Below are 18,214 nucleotides of genomic sequence, written 5' to 3' on the forward strand. Positions count from 1 at the left end.
ATATATGCAAATATCTATATTAAAAAAAACTTTGCGGAACTTTTCTATAATCGAAAATACTCGTATTTTTATGGAACACGATGTTGAACGACTACACACAGTCTATTTGAATTTTCTATCTGATTTAAATGTTATTTCTAAAGTTAATTGCTACAGAAAAATATTAATATTTGAGAAATTTAATTTACCTAAATAAAGTGTTTAAATACTGTTTAATAGTATGAAATTACGCAAAACAGCCGTTCATTTATTTAGAATTGTTAATAAAAATGTAAAGTTTCACAAAATACTCCTTCCTAATTTAAATCTCATTTTCGCATTACAGTTACTTTCCGTTTCATTAAGTTTTTAGCCTCCTTAGGGGATTTGAGTCCAAAGGTCGTAACAGCCACAAAGTCCCATTACTGCCGAATAAAGATCCCGAGATTGACAGAAATTAGGAGTCGGTGGGCTACGTTATACTAAATACAATTATTCTTAACATGTTCTTATTATATAAATACAAGTATGTACTTGTATTTATAATTTTCCAAATCAAAAGCATTAAATCTCTCATATTTTTTGCAATTACATAATAACCTATGTTTATTATGAAAAATCATAGCCTATATTTAATAATGTATGAAAAATCTTATTATTTTAAGAATTATGTAGGCATACATTTAAAATCTTTGAACGTGACTGTAATATTTGTGTTATAAAAAGTACGTGTTTTCCTCCCGAAGTACCACTCCTATGGCCATTGTTCTGCTGGGTTATAACATTTACAATCCAACCGGGGATACATTTTAGCTTCGGTGTAAATGCGGTTTAAAAACAGACTATTTTTAAAATTTATTTAAAGTTCAGCCCTTGATCTATACATTGGTGATATTGTATTGGCGTGTTAATTAATATTTATAAAAATCTTCGTATTAAACGTATTAGACGATGGATACATTGTGCCATTGATAATGTTTTATTAATTAATAAATATAATTTTCAAAACGTTACCGAGTTCAATATTTTCAAGCTTATTTTTGATTATAAGTTAAGGATTAATCATTTAATTTAAATTTGATAATAGCGTAACACACGAAAACTGAAACACGAGAACTAAAATAAAATATTTAAAATAATACATTCAACACAAGAGCCGAATACTATTCATCGAATAAAATACATTTTTATTTATTTATTTTTTTTCTATTGAAATTTTCATTAGCATTTCGTTTTGAATTTGGTGGAAATTTTATCATTATGGTAGAAATGATATCCAGTTCGTAGCCATCTTTTTTTTACACTAAAACAGTAAGAATAAACAACAACACAGATGGTAGGTTATCAAACAATGGATAGTAGTAAATCTTTCTATTTAATTATGGAAGCAATTAGGATATAACAGTGAATGGTCCATTTCAAGATTAGGAAGCAGTTCGCAAGAAATTCCACGCTCGACAGCCAGAATACTAGTGGCCAAAGGGTATATTCCCAAGACGAACAATTTGAATGAAGACATAAGGAAACGGTCAAAGTACTAGTTTGGCCAGGTGTGCATGCTTTGTTTCAAAGGAAATTCCAACGAAATTTATGAAGAAGAAAGTTAGAATACACAGACGACGAGACAAGCGGCACAGATTAAAATTCCTACGTCATAGCGTCGTCAATTTAAGCATTAATGCAGTCTTATTATATTAATTCGGTCAGAATAACTTATATTAATTATTCTTTAAACAGTAATATTTTTAATTATGTCTCATGTTTGATTTCTACACTTAAAATCGAAGTTACGTGATTTATTTTACCATTATTCGTGCGCCCATTTTTATTCTTTTCTCGGGATAAATAATAAAGCATTTCTTAGTAAATATAAAAATACAGTAGAGGTAATTATTATGCCTTTTTGTTCTTTTTAACTCTATTTAAAATTTATTTTGTATACTAGTACTTTCTATATATTAACAGGACTTATTATACTGGAATTATGGATGCAGATATTTAGTCTTACAGATCAAAAATAATCTTTATTTAGTTCACAGGTGAACTAAATAAAGAACATTATTTTTTTTACATTAAGTCCTGTTAATATATAGAAAGTACTAGTATACAAAATAAATTTTAAATACAGTAGAGGTAGACTAAGGAGGAACTGAATGACTACAAAAATATATTTAAATGGGAGTTAAACTACGAAAACCCTCGTATGCATGGCCTTACCTAAAAACATCCTCAAACTTGTGATATAAAATACGTGTTATTCTAAAAGTTCTCAGTTATATTAAATTATAACGCTGAATCAATAAATTTGTCATAATTTGGAATTTTTCTCGCATTTGGAAATCAGAAAACTTGAGATATTTAACAGTACAATAAATTTTCTTAAGTATATCTTCCCCTCTACTGCAAATATACTGCAATATTTTTTACATAAATTAAATAAAATTTTAAAACAGTTCCTATTTGTTTCATTTAGAAAAGAACAAATGAATGCTTTTAGAGCAGTGTTACCACAATAAAATTTCAAAACGTACTGAAGCTCCTTCAAAAAATGTACTATTTTCCTTCAAAATGTACTATTTGTATGGTTGGTTGCTTTTGATATTAATATACCATCATACTCAATTTTTGTGCTTATTTCAAATTCGTATTCATGAATACTTGTTAAATATAAATACTGTACTTTAAAATTAAATATTTCATAAAAAGATTTTATGAAAATAATTTGTATGGTTTTTTGTTAAAGTTGATTATTAGTTACAGCATTAAAAGTTGATTTTTTAAAAATATAATAGTGATGGATTAAAAAAAAAAATTATAAATAAAATATGCGTGGACAGATTCAAATTAACAAAAGTTATTTCTTTTACCAAGATTACTAAAATTGAAGTGCATAATTTAAGAATTAAATTATAGTGGTAGAAAATAATATAAACGTATTTATATTATTTATACTCGTACAATTTCAAAACTATTTTCTGTAATAATTCGACTCAGACTTAAAGGATATTTTGATATTATTGACAACAAAAGTTTAAAATTATTGATTTCCTTACCATTATTTTTGTTTGACAGAGTTGAATTGTTTGGACCACGTGGCGTGAAAAATTGTGTCAAGGTCATCAAAATGTGCAGACGACTGAAACGTTTGACACACGTGAAAGAGGACCACAGAGTCAAGACATTTGCACGTGCAACTATCTGTATGTTGTTGACGTCGACCGACATACACCATGTGTATGTTGTGATTGGGCAAATCAAATTAGCAAGCAGTAACACTAGTGAGACTTTATTAAACTAATTTTTTTTCGCATTTTCTCGTTAAGACATGAAATATTATTTTGTACCATAAATGGTACTAAAATATTATAATGTACTCAAAATGTACTAAAAATCTAAGTGTACTGTACTTTCAATTTACTCGAAAAAGCAAAATGTACCCGAAAAGTACAAATGTACTAGAAACGGCAACACTGTTTTAGAGCCCTACATCAGAAGTTTAATGCTTCCTTTTCTATGAAAGAAACCGCCAAAGTGATGGACTAATTGCTCCTAGTGCTAATAGTACCATTAACATTCTTTAACTCGACTCCCGCTGTCCCGGAAACTTGTAAACACTCACCTCGAAAGTTTGTAGTGTTTAAAACAAGGACAATGACATGATTTCGCCTTAATATTTTGCATTTAATATTATAACTTTCTTTATCCGTACGAATCTAACTTTGACTAATAATTGCATAATTCAAATCATTCAATACAAAATAGTACATGCCCGGTACCGCAAAGCATTGCCGGGAGTGGAACAGAAATGTGATATAACACGTGGTGGCAAAAGTATAGTTGATTACAGGAGACAGTACAAATACAATAAGCAATGTTCACATAGGCGAACAGTGATTACAGGATAAAGCTAAATGGTTACAGAATATAATTAGATGATTACAAAATTATATAGTAATAAAATAGCAAATACAGAATGGTTACAAAAATAAAAGTAAAGATGAGATATAAAAAACAGGTATAATACAATAGTATATACAATATGATACAAGTGCAAAGGTACGGTATACATTGTAGGGTAGAGCACAACTAGAAAGACAGTCAGTCAATCCCTTGTGGTGTTGGTTGCAATCCTCGAATAGTTGTGAGCGAGTTTTTGAAGAAGAGGATAGAGATCCTCATTGTTAATAAGTTCGTGGTGTGGACAGGGCCAGGGAATGTTCATATCTTTGGCAGTGATCTTGATGGCTAGCCTATCCCGCTCAAGGCACACACATCTGTACAAGTAGTGGTCTGGCCCATCAACCTCCCTGCAGATGGCGCAGAGAGGGGAGTGTTTGCCTGTGAATCTGTGGAGATAACTAGAGAATTTACCGTGTCCAGTGATGAATTGGATAGTGTCAGGGTCAATGGTAATCTTCTGGTTGAGGTACGTAGTGATGTCAGGAATAAAGTTGAAGGTAGAATTGCTATGGTTTTGGCTCCAGGAGCTTTGCCAGCAGTTAATCAGGTCTTTATGGAGTAGGTTTTTAATCGTAGACAGACTGAGTTTACTGTAAATGGGTTGGAGTAAATTGTCATTCGCAGCCTGCTTAGCAAGCTGGTCAGCTCGCTCCTTGCCGATGGTACCCTGATGTCCTTGGGTCCAGCTGATGTAGTGTTGGTTGCTAGAGTGGAGGACGGCTTTTTTGATGGCAATGGTTATGGGATGAGGTTTGTCGCTGTTGATGAGAGAGATAGCTGACTGGCAGTCAGTGTAGATGGTAATCTTCAGGTTGTTGTAATACTCTTCAATCCAGATTATAGCTAAGTGGATTGCTTTCAGCTCGGCCTGAAAGACCGAGCAAAGACTGTCAAGCTTAAAGCCCTGATGAAAGATTTCAAAATTGTTACCATAAACAACAAAGGCACATCCAGTATTGCCGTTGGTTCCAGAGCCATCAGTGTAGATGTTTAGGTCAGAGTCCATAGGAGGATCAGTGATAATATAGTCGTTGATGTAAGGAGCAGGGAAATCAGCAGTAGTGCACAAGCCGTCATACCTGGCTGCAGGGATAATGAGGCTGGTGGTGTGTATGTCTTGCCCCATCTTGAGGCTCCAAAGCTGGTACCTATTGTTGATGATATCAGTGATGGGTGGTTTCTTGGTAATCACCTGAAGACTAGTATTGGGAGTAGTTCTGTAGGCTTTTGAAATGAGGATGAGGCCTTTGCGCTGCGAAGAGATCAATTTCCTGTGAGGATGGACCTTCTTGGCAGCCCATCCCCAGCTGCCGCAGGCATAAGTAATGATGGGCATATAGATGTAATCGTAGATGACGCCCATAGCTTCGGAGTTTAGACCCCACTTCCTGCGGGCAATCTGAGAGAAGGCCTGAAAGATTAGGTTGGTCCTGTTTGTGATATATTTAATGTGATCGTCCCAACCAAGGCGATGATCCATCCAGACTCCAAGGTACTTAATAGATTTTTCGACTTTGATGGAGTGGCAATTCATACGAATGGTAGGTGTACGAAGGTATAAGTTCGGATGGCCAGGCTTGTTGAAAACAACGCACTTTGTTTTATTTGGATTGAAGTCAATTTTATGTTGTATTCCCCATTCATGAATTTTTGTAAGGATCTCATTGCCTTTAGTTTCTAGGGCAGCACGAGAGTTGCCACCTACGATGACCAGAACATCATCCGCATATGCGATAGTGCAATCCTGGCCAAAGTTCTTCTGTAGAAAAGTGTCAAAAAGGAGGTTCCACAACAACGGCCCGCAAACGGAACCCTGGGGGCAGCCGCGGACAATGTTTCTTTCGATGTGTTGAGTCCCCTGCTGAAGCACGGCCTTCCGCTCGTTAAGATAGTCTTTAAGTAGATAGTAGAGATTTGCTGGGCAGTTAATTTCTTTCAACTGATGAATAATGAGAGGCCACCAGGCCGAGTCGAACGCCTTGGAGATGTCGAGGCTGGTGGCCAGTACATATTTGTGGGTATCAAGGAGGTGATTGATGTTGTTGGTGGCTTGGTAGATAGCGTCGCAGGATGATCGCTGACGGCGAAAACCAAACTGAGAATCACTAAGAGCGTTGTGAGATTCGACGTGCCAGGTTAGTCTATTTGTAATAAGGCGCTCCAACACCTTGCCGAACACGGGAAGAAGGGAGATAGGTCTGGCCTCATCAGGCCTGCCAGGTTTTGGTACAGGTATTATTTTCGCTGTTTTCCACTTGGTAGGGAAGGTCCCAGTTTGAAGACAGCTGTTAAAGATGTTGGTAATTTGACAAGGGATGAGGTTCCATATGGCCTTAGCCAGCCTACTGTCAATGCCATCGATGCCTGGCGCTTTGTTATCTTTCAGGCTAAGGAAGGCCTTATTGATTTCATCGTGAGTGAAGATGGGAGAGTTTTCGGTAAGAATTGGATCATTCATACTTCTTCTGATGAGCTGATGCCAGGGAGTATCATTGTCTAGGTTGTCGGCAATGCAGAAGGAGTTCATCTGTGCGTCTAGGATGTCGTGGTAGTTGCTGTTGGCTGCATCAGAGTTGTTGTTAACCAAAAACTGTGTTTTCCTAAGTTTGTTTGTGCAAAGTTTGGTGAGGTACCCCCAAGGGTTGCTCGAGGCAGCGGTGCAAAATTTCTTCCATGACTGTAATTTAGCTATCTTAATTTCATTTTTATATGTTCGTTGGTGGTCAAGGTAAAGTTGTTTAAGGTTGGAGCGACCTGAATCAGAGCTGCAGTTTTGAAAGTTTTTCCTTAGTCGGTTATTTGTTTTACAAAGATGGGTAAGTCTGTCTGTCCACCATGGAACAGAACGGTGCCTTGGAGTAGACTTCGGAATGTATCTGTCGCAGGCTTGTTGAATTAAATTGATGTTGTGTTCGAGAGCACTACTTGCTTCGTTTCTGTCGTTGAGATTGCACTCGGTCATGTTGGTGTTCAAGAAGGTCTGAATATCATTCCAGTTAGCGAGTGCGAGGTTGTAGTTAACTTTCGGGTAAGAGGGAGTATTGGCAGTGCGGTTATTGTTAAGGAGATTGAAGGAAATGTATGAGTGATCACTTAAGCTGCAGTCACCAAGGACCCTCCAGTTGTCAAAATCAGTAACACAGTTTATACTACAGGCAGCAACATCTATCCAGGTGTCGCCCTGATAGGAAGTGTAAGTAGGTTGGGAGAGGGGGTTGTTCAAAACTTGAAGTCCGTTGTGGGTGATGAACTCCCCGAAAACCTCTCCACGTTGATCTAGATTGTCGCCTCCCCAAGCAGGAGAGTGAGCGTTGAGGTCACCAGCGAGGATTATATTGGCACCTGCAAAGTTGTCAATGACTCTCTGGATGCAGTTAGTGGTTGCTTCAACGTTGGTTTCCCGGGACAGTAAACATTTATGAGAATGTATCTGTTGTTGTTGTAAATGAGCTCGCAGCAGATGATATGATCGTCGGAAAGGTTTTTGTGATGCAGGATGGAGAGGTTCGGATTAGTAACAACGGTGATGGCCCAAGGGTAAGTCTCTGTACCTTTAAATACTGTGCAGCGAGTCGGAAGGCAGGCTTTGTAGTTGTAACGGCAGTACGGTTCCTGTACAAGAATGATGTCGTATTTGTAACTCTTGGTGGCGAGGAGGGAGGTGGCAGCGATTCCTCTCCCCAGGTTGATCTGCAGAATACTTATATTGTTGTTACGGTTAAGATCCATAGTTGGTTCTTTCTATGATGTTGTTTTTGACCCGGAGATAAACAGAGCAGGAGCCTTCACGTTCATTGTGGGTAGTTTCGTTAGCTTTTTCAAGGTGGCAGTTGATGCATTTTGGGGTCGAATCATGGTTAGAGCACTCTCTATAGGTGTGTTCACCCATACAGTGGCTGCAAGTGGGATTTTCCATGGCACAGCTTTTGGCATTGTGTCCAAACCTGCAGCACCTGTAGCATTGCATAGTAGGGACAAAATCAGCTACCCGGCATCTGGACCAGTCTAAGTTAAGTTTGTCAGTAGCAAGAAGTTGTCGTCGCAATTGGGGGGAAACCTCCATGACCCAGTTGGAGTATTGGCTGTCACGTTTGCCCGTGTTAAATTTAATATTGAAGTTTGCAGTAAAGTCTTCTTCACTATAAATTTGTTTGAGAGTATGGTTTTGATCATAGATGATTTTGGTTAGTTCATCACGGGCAATTTCTTTGTGAACGGAGAAGATTATGATATGTGGCAGTCTTTTCTTGGGTCGTTTAGTCTGTAAATCAAGTATGTTGTCCAGAATGGTCTTTTCAAGTTTTTGACATCCTCTTTGTTATTCACATCTATCGCCACACCTCCAGATCTTATACGCCGAATGCGGTTAACTCCGATGCCGAGCCTGGAAGGCTGAACTTTTTCTTGTAATATTTTACGGGTAAGATCACTGTTATTATTTTCTCCCTTCTTGTAAACAAGAAGTGTTTTGTTTGTTAAAATTTATACCACGTGGGGTGTTGACTTTAATGCCGGATTTAAGGACACTGCTGTAGGATGGAGTTTTTGTACTATCTTGGCGACTGTTAACCTGTTTAAGATTGACAATCAGTTCCTCTGTATTCTCTTTCGTCGCAGTGATAACTTGATGTAGGTCTTCCTTAGTGGGTAGAAGAGCCAGTTTTTGTTCGATTGCAGCAGTGAATGTATGCTCTCGAAGGGTGGATTCAGCCATACTAATCACTTTGGCAAACTGTTCAGTGATGTATTTCTTATGCTGAATGCTATTAATATGTCCATTTCGGTTGTCATTGCAGTAAACTTTTACCTCGTTGAGAATCGCGGTGGATTTGTCTAGGAAGTTAGTAATGGCGTCCTGAGCCATACCGAAGTGTAATATGTATAAAGGGTGAGAAAGAGAGGCCCAAATGCCTTAGGTAGCTCTGCACCGCTGACCAGAGATCAAGGAGTGCCGAGGGGAAAAGATAGGATAGCTAAAACTAGGTTAGTATGGATACAACACACTCACCCAGAAAATGGAAGTTAGTCACAGTGTTGCCAGCCAAGGAAAACAATGATGCAAAAGTTACTTTGTAATCCAATTTGGAATGCTAGAGGCAAGTCCGAGTCACAAGAAGAAGGCAGTTCACAGTATAGTTCCAACAGGAAGAGCCGAAAACCGGATCCACACCAGAAGGGCCGAGAACACCTGCCTATAAGGGACCTGCCTACACAGACGTCGGCCAAGCTAGCTTGCCAATATCAATATTGTCAGATGGCAGTGCACACTACCTGTCGCTGTTGTTCCTCAGTGTCAACAAGACACCTGTTGTCACGTGGGGAACCTGGAAGACAGAAGGGGGGAAGGAACTGGTCCAGCACCCAGGCTCCCTCCAATCAAACCAAAAACAGATGCAGAGGTGTTCAGTTATCCCAACACAGTCTATGTTGGTTAGACAACTGTTGGTCACCAACAGCCCTGGCTAGACAAACAAGACACCAACCCCCGCCGATTCCAAGACCGGACCTGGAAGTTATCGTTATCATCATCCCTCCAAACCACGACATGGAAAGAGACGATTTCCTAACGCCGACTTCCGAGCTAAACAAAAAGTTGACCTGTCGAAACGCGAAATGGCATTGATGTCCGCGAGGTCTGCTGCCTCCGAAGTTGTTGTTCCTGACGATGAATCTTCCGGAGGACAAATCATAACCCAACAAATAAACCTCCCACGCGGTCCAAAAACTGTAACATTCGACTTTAGTCGAACATTTAAACATTATGTATACCATGGAAATCAAGCTGGTGTAATAAAACCTGCAGGAAGTGATAAACTAGTCTGGAGTGATAATTGGGCCTACATTCCTTACACACACTTTTCAGCCGCGCTAAAACCACGTGACTGGCAGGTCATTAACACATTTAATCTATTACCCTACTTGGAATGCTTCGAAGACCACGCCAGACAAATACCCATACAAGGCTTCAGAATAACAAACAAAGAAGAAGCAGAAGTTTCCTCCCTAACAGAATAATGGCCATACCAGAAGGAAACATATCACTACATTAAATGTCATTACGTAGACCATCTGTAGAAATGGATATCCTATTTGACAGATATTACATGTCCCATAACAGAACCGAACCAGAAGACGAAAACGCCTACACAGGTGACTACCACGCATGGTTTAACGTTTACAACTCAACACTTTGGTACTATACAACCTAATACAGAATACGGTTACACTTGGCACAGCAAACCTCATGACTCAGGAATGTGGAGAACAGCTCTCATGCCCGCCATGTCAAATGCCGCAACTAATAACGAAAATGATAAAAAAAAATAAAAAATTTCCTAACCTTTACTCTCTTGGCTCAGGTTTACAATATCACCAATAATTCATCGACACAGTACAGTTCAATCACACTGAATTAGACAACTACTATAAACAAGCATGGGAACCAAGTTACTCTGGCAACAAAGAAATGAATACTGGTCTACCAACAAGATTCTCAACAGTACCTCCCTCCATATTCGTAAGACCAACTCAATTTCACACCAGCTCAGGAGGATACGAAAAAGTTTATTTCCAAGTCATGATCACATACCACATGAAAATTGAAGTTAAAATGTACGATATCGCCTACAAACCTATCTGGTACGACTACTGCATGAACATGGACTTTCCATGGAAAAACAACCGCGAATTCCTCAACGAAATCCTTAAGAAAAACCTTGTACACAGCGAAAAGGCACAATGGTCTGGTACTAACGCTTACTCTATTGTTAACGCTGACGGTAGAATGTACTTCATGTAAATTACCTTTCTAATGTTTTTCAATAAAGCTTCTCGTGAATGGACTATACTAGTGACCCTTTTCAGTTCAGTACTACTGGTTATTCGTTACTACCGGTTATTAGTCTCTATAGCATTATCTTATCTATCAACCCCTATACTTGACCCCTGACTCCGTCAGGAACGGAAGGTCAAGTTTTAACTCTGTTGGTTTCGGCCCTCTGTGCCCCGACAGAGTCGGGAAGCCGAAACCAACAGAGTTATTAGATGAAACTTCTACTGTTTATTTAGGCGACTAACCAGTAGTAACTAATAACCTGTTGTATACTATAGAATATAGCAGTGATTCTCAAAGTGTGGGTCGCGACCCTCAAGGGGGTCGCAGAAAAATTGATGACATCAATTTTTTTCAAATATTTTATAAATTTATTATGGATTCATGTTTAGAAATAGCAGAAATAAAAAAAATGTATAAAATAATTTTTACTTAAATAAATTGCACATATAAATAATAAAAATAATATGAATATTTTAATACGAGACTGAATATAACATTCAAGAATTTGTGCTCTATTCGGGAATCTCCCGAGCTTCCACTCCCCGCCTGAACTATGATAGAACGACGTTCGGAACCGAGTTTAGTAGGTAAACATTGAATTCTTTTTGACTTACTTGTTAGTGTGAGAACAGAGTATCCACTACTCGCTGAATTAGCAATGGTAGTTCTCTTACTATTTGCAACTACTTATTTATGCGAAATGGCATTTTCGGTAATGACCAACATCAAAACAAAGCAGCGCTCTCGTCTTAGCAACATAGAAATCGCTATGAGATCTGCACTGACAGATATTAAACCCAGGTTTAATTTATTGTGCCAAAATAAGCAGTCTCACCCATCACATTAAATTTAAAATATATTTAACTTAACGAATTCAGCTTACTAATGTCGAAACATTTACTGTACGTAGAATATTTTGTTCAAATATGTACCAAAGATAAGTTATTAATTTTTAATAATACTAAAAACAAATCTGCTATTAAAATTATGAGTGTTTCAATGCAATTAAACAAACAAAAAAAAATTAACTCCTTCTAAATTTAAATTAATCCCCCCTCCGGGATGTTTTTCTGCACATACGCATTTTTCAGGGGGGGTCCTTTGAAATTTTTAAGTGCAGAATGGGGGTCGCAGACCAAAAAGTTTGAGAAACACTGGAATATAGTATATTGTTTATCTCTTATCTGATACTAGATAAGATAAGGAGATAGATAAGTTTCGGCCCGGGCGGCGTGCCCGGCCAAAGGAGGAGGAGGGCGCTTAAAAGGAGAAGGTACTGACATTTTCAAACTGATTTAAATTAATATTTAAATCAGTTTTGAAAATGTGTGCCTAATGATTACTTTAAAGGAATGGATAATTGCATAATTATAAGAATTCTTTGATTCACTCTACATTTTGATTATAATTAAATTATACAGTATATTAAAGTTATTAGTACAATTAAACCTCTGCGCGACGCGTCGCGTATCGGCGTTAGAAGTTGCGCCGCGACGCTGACAATTCAAAGTCGAAATTACTTCGAATTGTTCGAAACTGAATTATTATATTTTAACTATTTCCATCTAAAAATTGTTGGAAAACTGAGATAATACCTCAACATCCAAATATAAAATAAATTACAAAACTAACCTTTGATCCGTGCCCATTCCTATATATTCGTCCAAACACACACATAAAAAACCCCTACTTGCAATTCCTTGGCTTCTGCCATTCTCAAAATAAATTCATCTAGAACAGCATTTATTATATTTTATTAATAAAATGGAAGGTAAACAACGAGACTCCCATTTTGCTGAACAGTACAGCTAACGTGAAAAGCTGAATCAACAGTTAATTTGCATAGCGACAGATAATAGCGAGGTTAATTAATTGCAAAGTAAAACTTTTGTTAAAAATAAATATTAAATCTAAAACTAAATTCAAATAGTTTAAAAACTATTATTTTCTTTTAATAATTAATAATTTGTGGGTTTTATTATACTTTTCGCACGTCTTAAATTCCCCATTTAAAACGCAATCCAACGCGCACCAGGCTACAACTGGCAATGCGTTGTGAGGGGTTTAGCTTAAAAGTGCCAAAATAAATATATAAGAATGGATGATAATTTGATAAATAATTTAAAATGCTATTCTGCTTTTAAATGTCCTAATCTTTATTTATTTCTAAATCAAGTATTTATTTTCATTGGGACATTTCGTATCGTTTGTTGTATCTGACTAGTGTTTATATCAGTGGTTCTCGAAGTGAGCGATACCGCCTCCAAGGGCGTGTCGAGTAAATCTAGGAAGGACGAAAAAAAAACAAGCAGTGGCAGAACCGAATGGTGTCCATCGGGTCACCGACCATCTTCCCTTTTCCTCCGTTAAAACTAGTAAGAAACGTGGCATTTAATGGTTTCCAGATGTGAAGAACAATGGACGCAAAGTGTGAGGGTTGTAGAAAAGGTTTTCTAAGAATACTTCCAAGCCTTTCTCACACAAGAGAAAACAAGTTGGGGGCGTGGGTATAAGTTTGTAGAATCAAGAGGACGGTGGCTCGAAAAAGATTGGGAATCACCAATCTATATTTTTGAATCTATTTGTAAGTTCTTTCTTGCAGGAAACCACACTCAACCAACAGCCATTTGTTTATATGCAAATTGGGCTCACTATTTGACCCCTCTTCGGTTTCATATTTTATTGACCCCATCTATACTTTTGTCTTCTCTAAAATCATCGTGTTTAATACTATAAAGAACACTAATATAAACATAGGTTCTATGCATTTTAACTGTAAGGGGCTGTTCATAAAATACGTAAGCATTTGTCTTGAAACTTCCCTTCTTCCCTCTCGTTCCAGTTTGTCCAAGTTTTCGTAAGTTTTCCCTCCCCCCTTAAAACCTTTATCACTTTGCGAATGATAGATATTATAAGTAGAAACAAAACATACAAAAAATTTTGAATATAATAAAATGCATAAACTGTATAAAATTGAATGAAATAAACCGAACGTCCACTGAGGATTAACCCCTCCCTCCCTTTAAAATCTTATCTAGTAGTATTCAAAATAAGTAAACAGTCTCTGTTTTATTTAAAACTAGCCGCGTGTTCCCGGCGTTGCTCAGGCTTTTCAGGGGTGGTGGTTTTTAGAGGAGGATTGGAAAATGGTTATAAAAACAATGGTCTTGGCAAATACTTCTTAGTGCGGTTAGTAGTTTACAATGATATAACTACAAAACAAAAAATTAACCGGGCTTAAGTCAAGAGGGTGGGCTTCTCGTGTCATTGAGATTTTGGGATTTTATACCATTTTCGCCCGAAATTCCGATTTTCGATTGGTCCGAAACGGTGGTCTCCCGTAATTCTATCGATTGCTAGGATCGCGATTCGGGTGGCGGGATTGTCGAACACCGCTCTCCCCATGGTAAGGTCATGCTCCTGCAGCTCGGTTTAGCCGCCGTACCCTCCATAGGTCACCTTACACAGGATTCCGTTTTGAACTCTGTGTAAAGTGACCGCTAAAATTACCCCTGCTATCGCTCTCCTGATCTCCCTCGTAAGATACGACGGGGAATGTGACAATTAAATCAGCATCACACCCAGTTTCTTCTCGTGGTCTCGATTCCGTTTACAAAAATAAGTCACCGGTTCGACAGCCCGTCTCGGCGTCTCCCGTTGGAGGGTGGGGTCCCGGCCTCATATAATATTTAAAATTATGTTAATATGTTCAGTTTATTATTTTAATTAATAATAAAGTTTAAAACAGTAGTTTATTGATCAATTATTGCATTACCAGTTCCAAAATTTAATAAGGATTTATTTTCAAATTGCGATATTTTGCGCCTGGAAACGATCTGTTTCTTATTTTATCGTACTATAATTGTTTTCTCAAATTAATTTATCAAAAATCCATTTATTTATTACCTTGGCTGGTCCGAGAAATCCATCGGCAATAAAAAAAGAAGAAAAAATACGTTTTTAAGCCGGTTCGAATAGAAGTCAGTTATCTAGGTTAGCTGTTCTCAACCTTTCTGACACTAAACTCACAATTTCGATTTCCATGGACTACCATCATATAATTTTTTAACGATACAAACCTGTACAGAATAATAGACGTTCCATTTTATTTTACTTTATTAATATGAAATCCACTTGTTTAATTTCAACAAATAAGTGTAAAGTTTGTTGCTGCTTCGTAATAAGTTTACGAATTCTTCGATCTTTTCCACCAAAGACGACAATCGCACTCACATTATTATCTATTGATTTATTGACATTATTATTTATTGATAACAGTCCTTTCGTCTTGGAGGTGTTTTGTTTTTTTTTTTTTTTTTCGAATCTAAAAACTAACGAGTGAGAAAAAGCAACCGAGCATTTTGCATTTCTTTCGTGATACTTTGCGTGTAACGTTGAATCGATCGATGTGCAAATTTCTCCACGGACTATCAAAATTTTCTCGAGGATCATCAGTGGTTCACGGACCACCGGTTGGCCACCGCCGATCTAGGTCACAGGACCTGTCCGAAGTACCACTTCCACCCCACACGACGTTTATTGTTAGTCGTATGTGGTTCCCGCGCTTTATAGAAAATTTCTGATTAGTTTATTCGATAGACGAACGTTAATTATTTTATATAAACTAGTTAAGTAACGCTGTATCAGTAGTGTAGTCGGAACGAAGCTGCTCGCACCTTTATTTTCTAGATTATGAGGGAAAAAAGAAACAAAGAATCATTCGTTCTCAACAATATGTTTGATTTTTATTGAATCATTTAAAGGTACAAATATAAAGTCAGAATAAGCCATTAATTAATTGCTATGCCTACGTCTCACGAAATTCTGTTTATCACTACGGGCCTCGGACTTACAGATTGACTCGTAGCGATCTTTATTGCAACTCTTTAAAAATACTGAGTCAGTTATTTTTTTCACTCGACTCAATGTAACATAGGTAAGACCGATAGCTGTTTCTTTTTCCCCTATATCTATTTTGATTTTTGGAAGAGTGATTTATGTATAGTCATCGAGTATGCTAAGGTAAGGGGAAACTGTCTACGAGATCGCAATATACTGCCATCGTTCAAAGAGCGTGTTATGGGGATTACTGGAAACAGATTACCATAGATGAATTCCACTAAAATGAACAAAGGAAGAGCTGGAGGGCAAGCATTAGGAGCATATAAAATGCAGCGTATAGTTCCTAGTGAACCATTGACGAGACCTCGTTGCACCCATAAGTTGACTCTCGGCATGATTCTGGCATTAACTGAGAGATTCAAATACTTGGAGAGACCAAGAGCTGAGTCATCTTTGGACGAAGGCGGGGCAATATCTGGAGTGTTTTCAAATGCTATATAAGCAAGAGGTCATCCAGTTAACTATAAGTAGTCTTCGTTGCTTTGTTTAACTTGCTCGTATGTTGGATATAGCCGTTTGGAACTGATCAAGTTCATCTCTGGATAAATAGGCTCCATTCCTTGTCGTCAGTGTGTTCAGATCTGTATCAGAGAAATCACCCGAAGCTAGATGTTGTAAGACATCTGTGAAGGAACTATCTGTGCTGTTTTGTCTATGAGAATTACTAAGTTCAATGAACTTCTCAAAAGAATCAAATGCGAATGTAATGTAATATCCCAACAAGGTAGGGACCTTGTCGGGACATTACATTGTAAAAAACTCTCTAGGAGAGAGGAGTATCTTTAACAGGAGGAAGCTGACGAAAATCACCAAACAAATAGATAAAGAATCCACCAAACAGCTCATCTTTCTCGGGGTTTATCTCCCTCAATCTTCTCTCGATCATGTAAAGCATTCTTGCACCAATCATCGACATTTCATCGATGATGATGAATTTGAGCGAATTCATCTCAATCTGGAATCTCTGTGCAGCTTCTTCATTTAGAGATCGAAATTTCGTACTAACGATAGGAAGACGAAGGAGAGAATGGATCGTAAAGCCATTAACATTGATCGTTGCTGCTCCACGTTTTAAAAAGAAAACTTTTTAAAACTTATTATTCTATAAAGATTCTTTATATTTGTTGTGTATGCGATAACATTTGCCTTTCAAAATTACCGTTTTACTGCTTGTCATATTTTCCAACCACTAGATGACGCTTCTACACGTGCGTGCAGGAAGCGACTAACACTTGACTTCATGCATTCCTTGTCAACATTGTAACTCTAGAATGAGTTGTCCGATCTTGATGAAATTTTCTAGGACGACTCATCATCACTCAAGGATGAACTGATTAAAATTTCAACTCTCAAAAATGATCTATACTGTAGAAGAACGCGATCATCGTTTTGACCCTTATCTCTAGTTCTACAAAAATGGGTTATTTTTGAGAGTTGAAATTTTAATCAGTTCATCCTTGAGTGAGGATGAGTCGTCCTAGAAAATTTCATCAAGATCGGACAACTCATTCTAGAGTTACAATGTTGACAAGGAATGCATGAAGTCAAGTGTTAGTCGTCACTTCGTTCCGACAATAATAATTCCGGCGAGTTACGGTATCAAAACCCCATCCGAATTATTAAAACAGTGATGAATTCTAGTTAACCAGTTAGATTTAACATATAAATAAATTCATATGCTCCTACAACATCATACGAATCGTAACGTACGGTATATTTATAGGCTAATAATAAAGTATTATTACCGAAAATATTACTAAAAACATTGATTTACAAAATTAATTCTGTTGCGAGCAGCCATGACAATCGACTGAATCAATCGCCGTTACCAGGGCCGTGCGATAGATTTTCTCAGTATAAGGCCCTTAAATGTTTTTTATGCCGCCCCTTACGGTGCCGCCTGATGCGGCCGCCTCTCTGCATCATAGTAACGGCCCTGGCTGTTACGTAGTTACATCTGCTGAACGATGAGTAACGTATGTGTTGGAAGAAATAGCAGCCATTATTGGTCAGTTTCAAATAGCGTAAGTGTAACTGATTAAAGATGGCCTCGCCCACAGAAGAAAATACAAATATTATATATGAATATAAAGGCATTATTGGCGCATTAAGGCCTTAATGCGCCAATAAGTGCTCACGAGCAACTGAGAATAATTATGTCTAATAAAATTTAAGAAAATATAATTTTTGATGACAATACTCTAATATAAAACAAAAATTTATTTTTTATTATTGTTATTTTATCAGAACAATTTATCAATTTTTTTCTAATTTTTATTACGACGATAATTTAAATTGTAAGCGGAATAAAAGTTAAACTTTTGTTTCTTTTTATTTTGTTGTTATATGGTGAAAGGTAACAAAAGCATTTTGTACGTGAAAAAATGTATCAATTTGGATTTTCTCTTCGAATCTACGAGATGTCATTGATTTTCAAATAGCAGGAACTACCCACGTTTTAAAGTATTTTTTGTGAATTACAGTACAAGAGAAGTTGTGTATTCACTTACGGTTTCGCCTCAGATAATTTGGAACCTC

This window comes from Centruroides vittatus, unplaced genomic scaffold (assembly GCF_030686945.1).
Source record: "Centruroides vittatus isolate TY-2023 unplaced genomic scaffold, ASM3068694v2 contig_800, whole genome shotgun sequence".
NCBI classification, from domain to species: Eukaryota; Metazoa; Arthropoda; class Arachnida; order Scorpiones; family Buthidae; genus Centruroides; species Centruroides vittatus.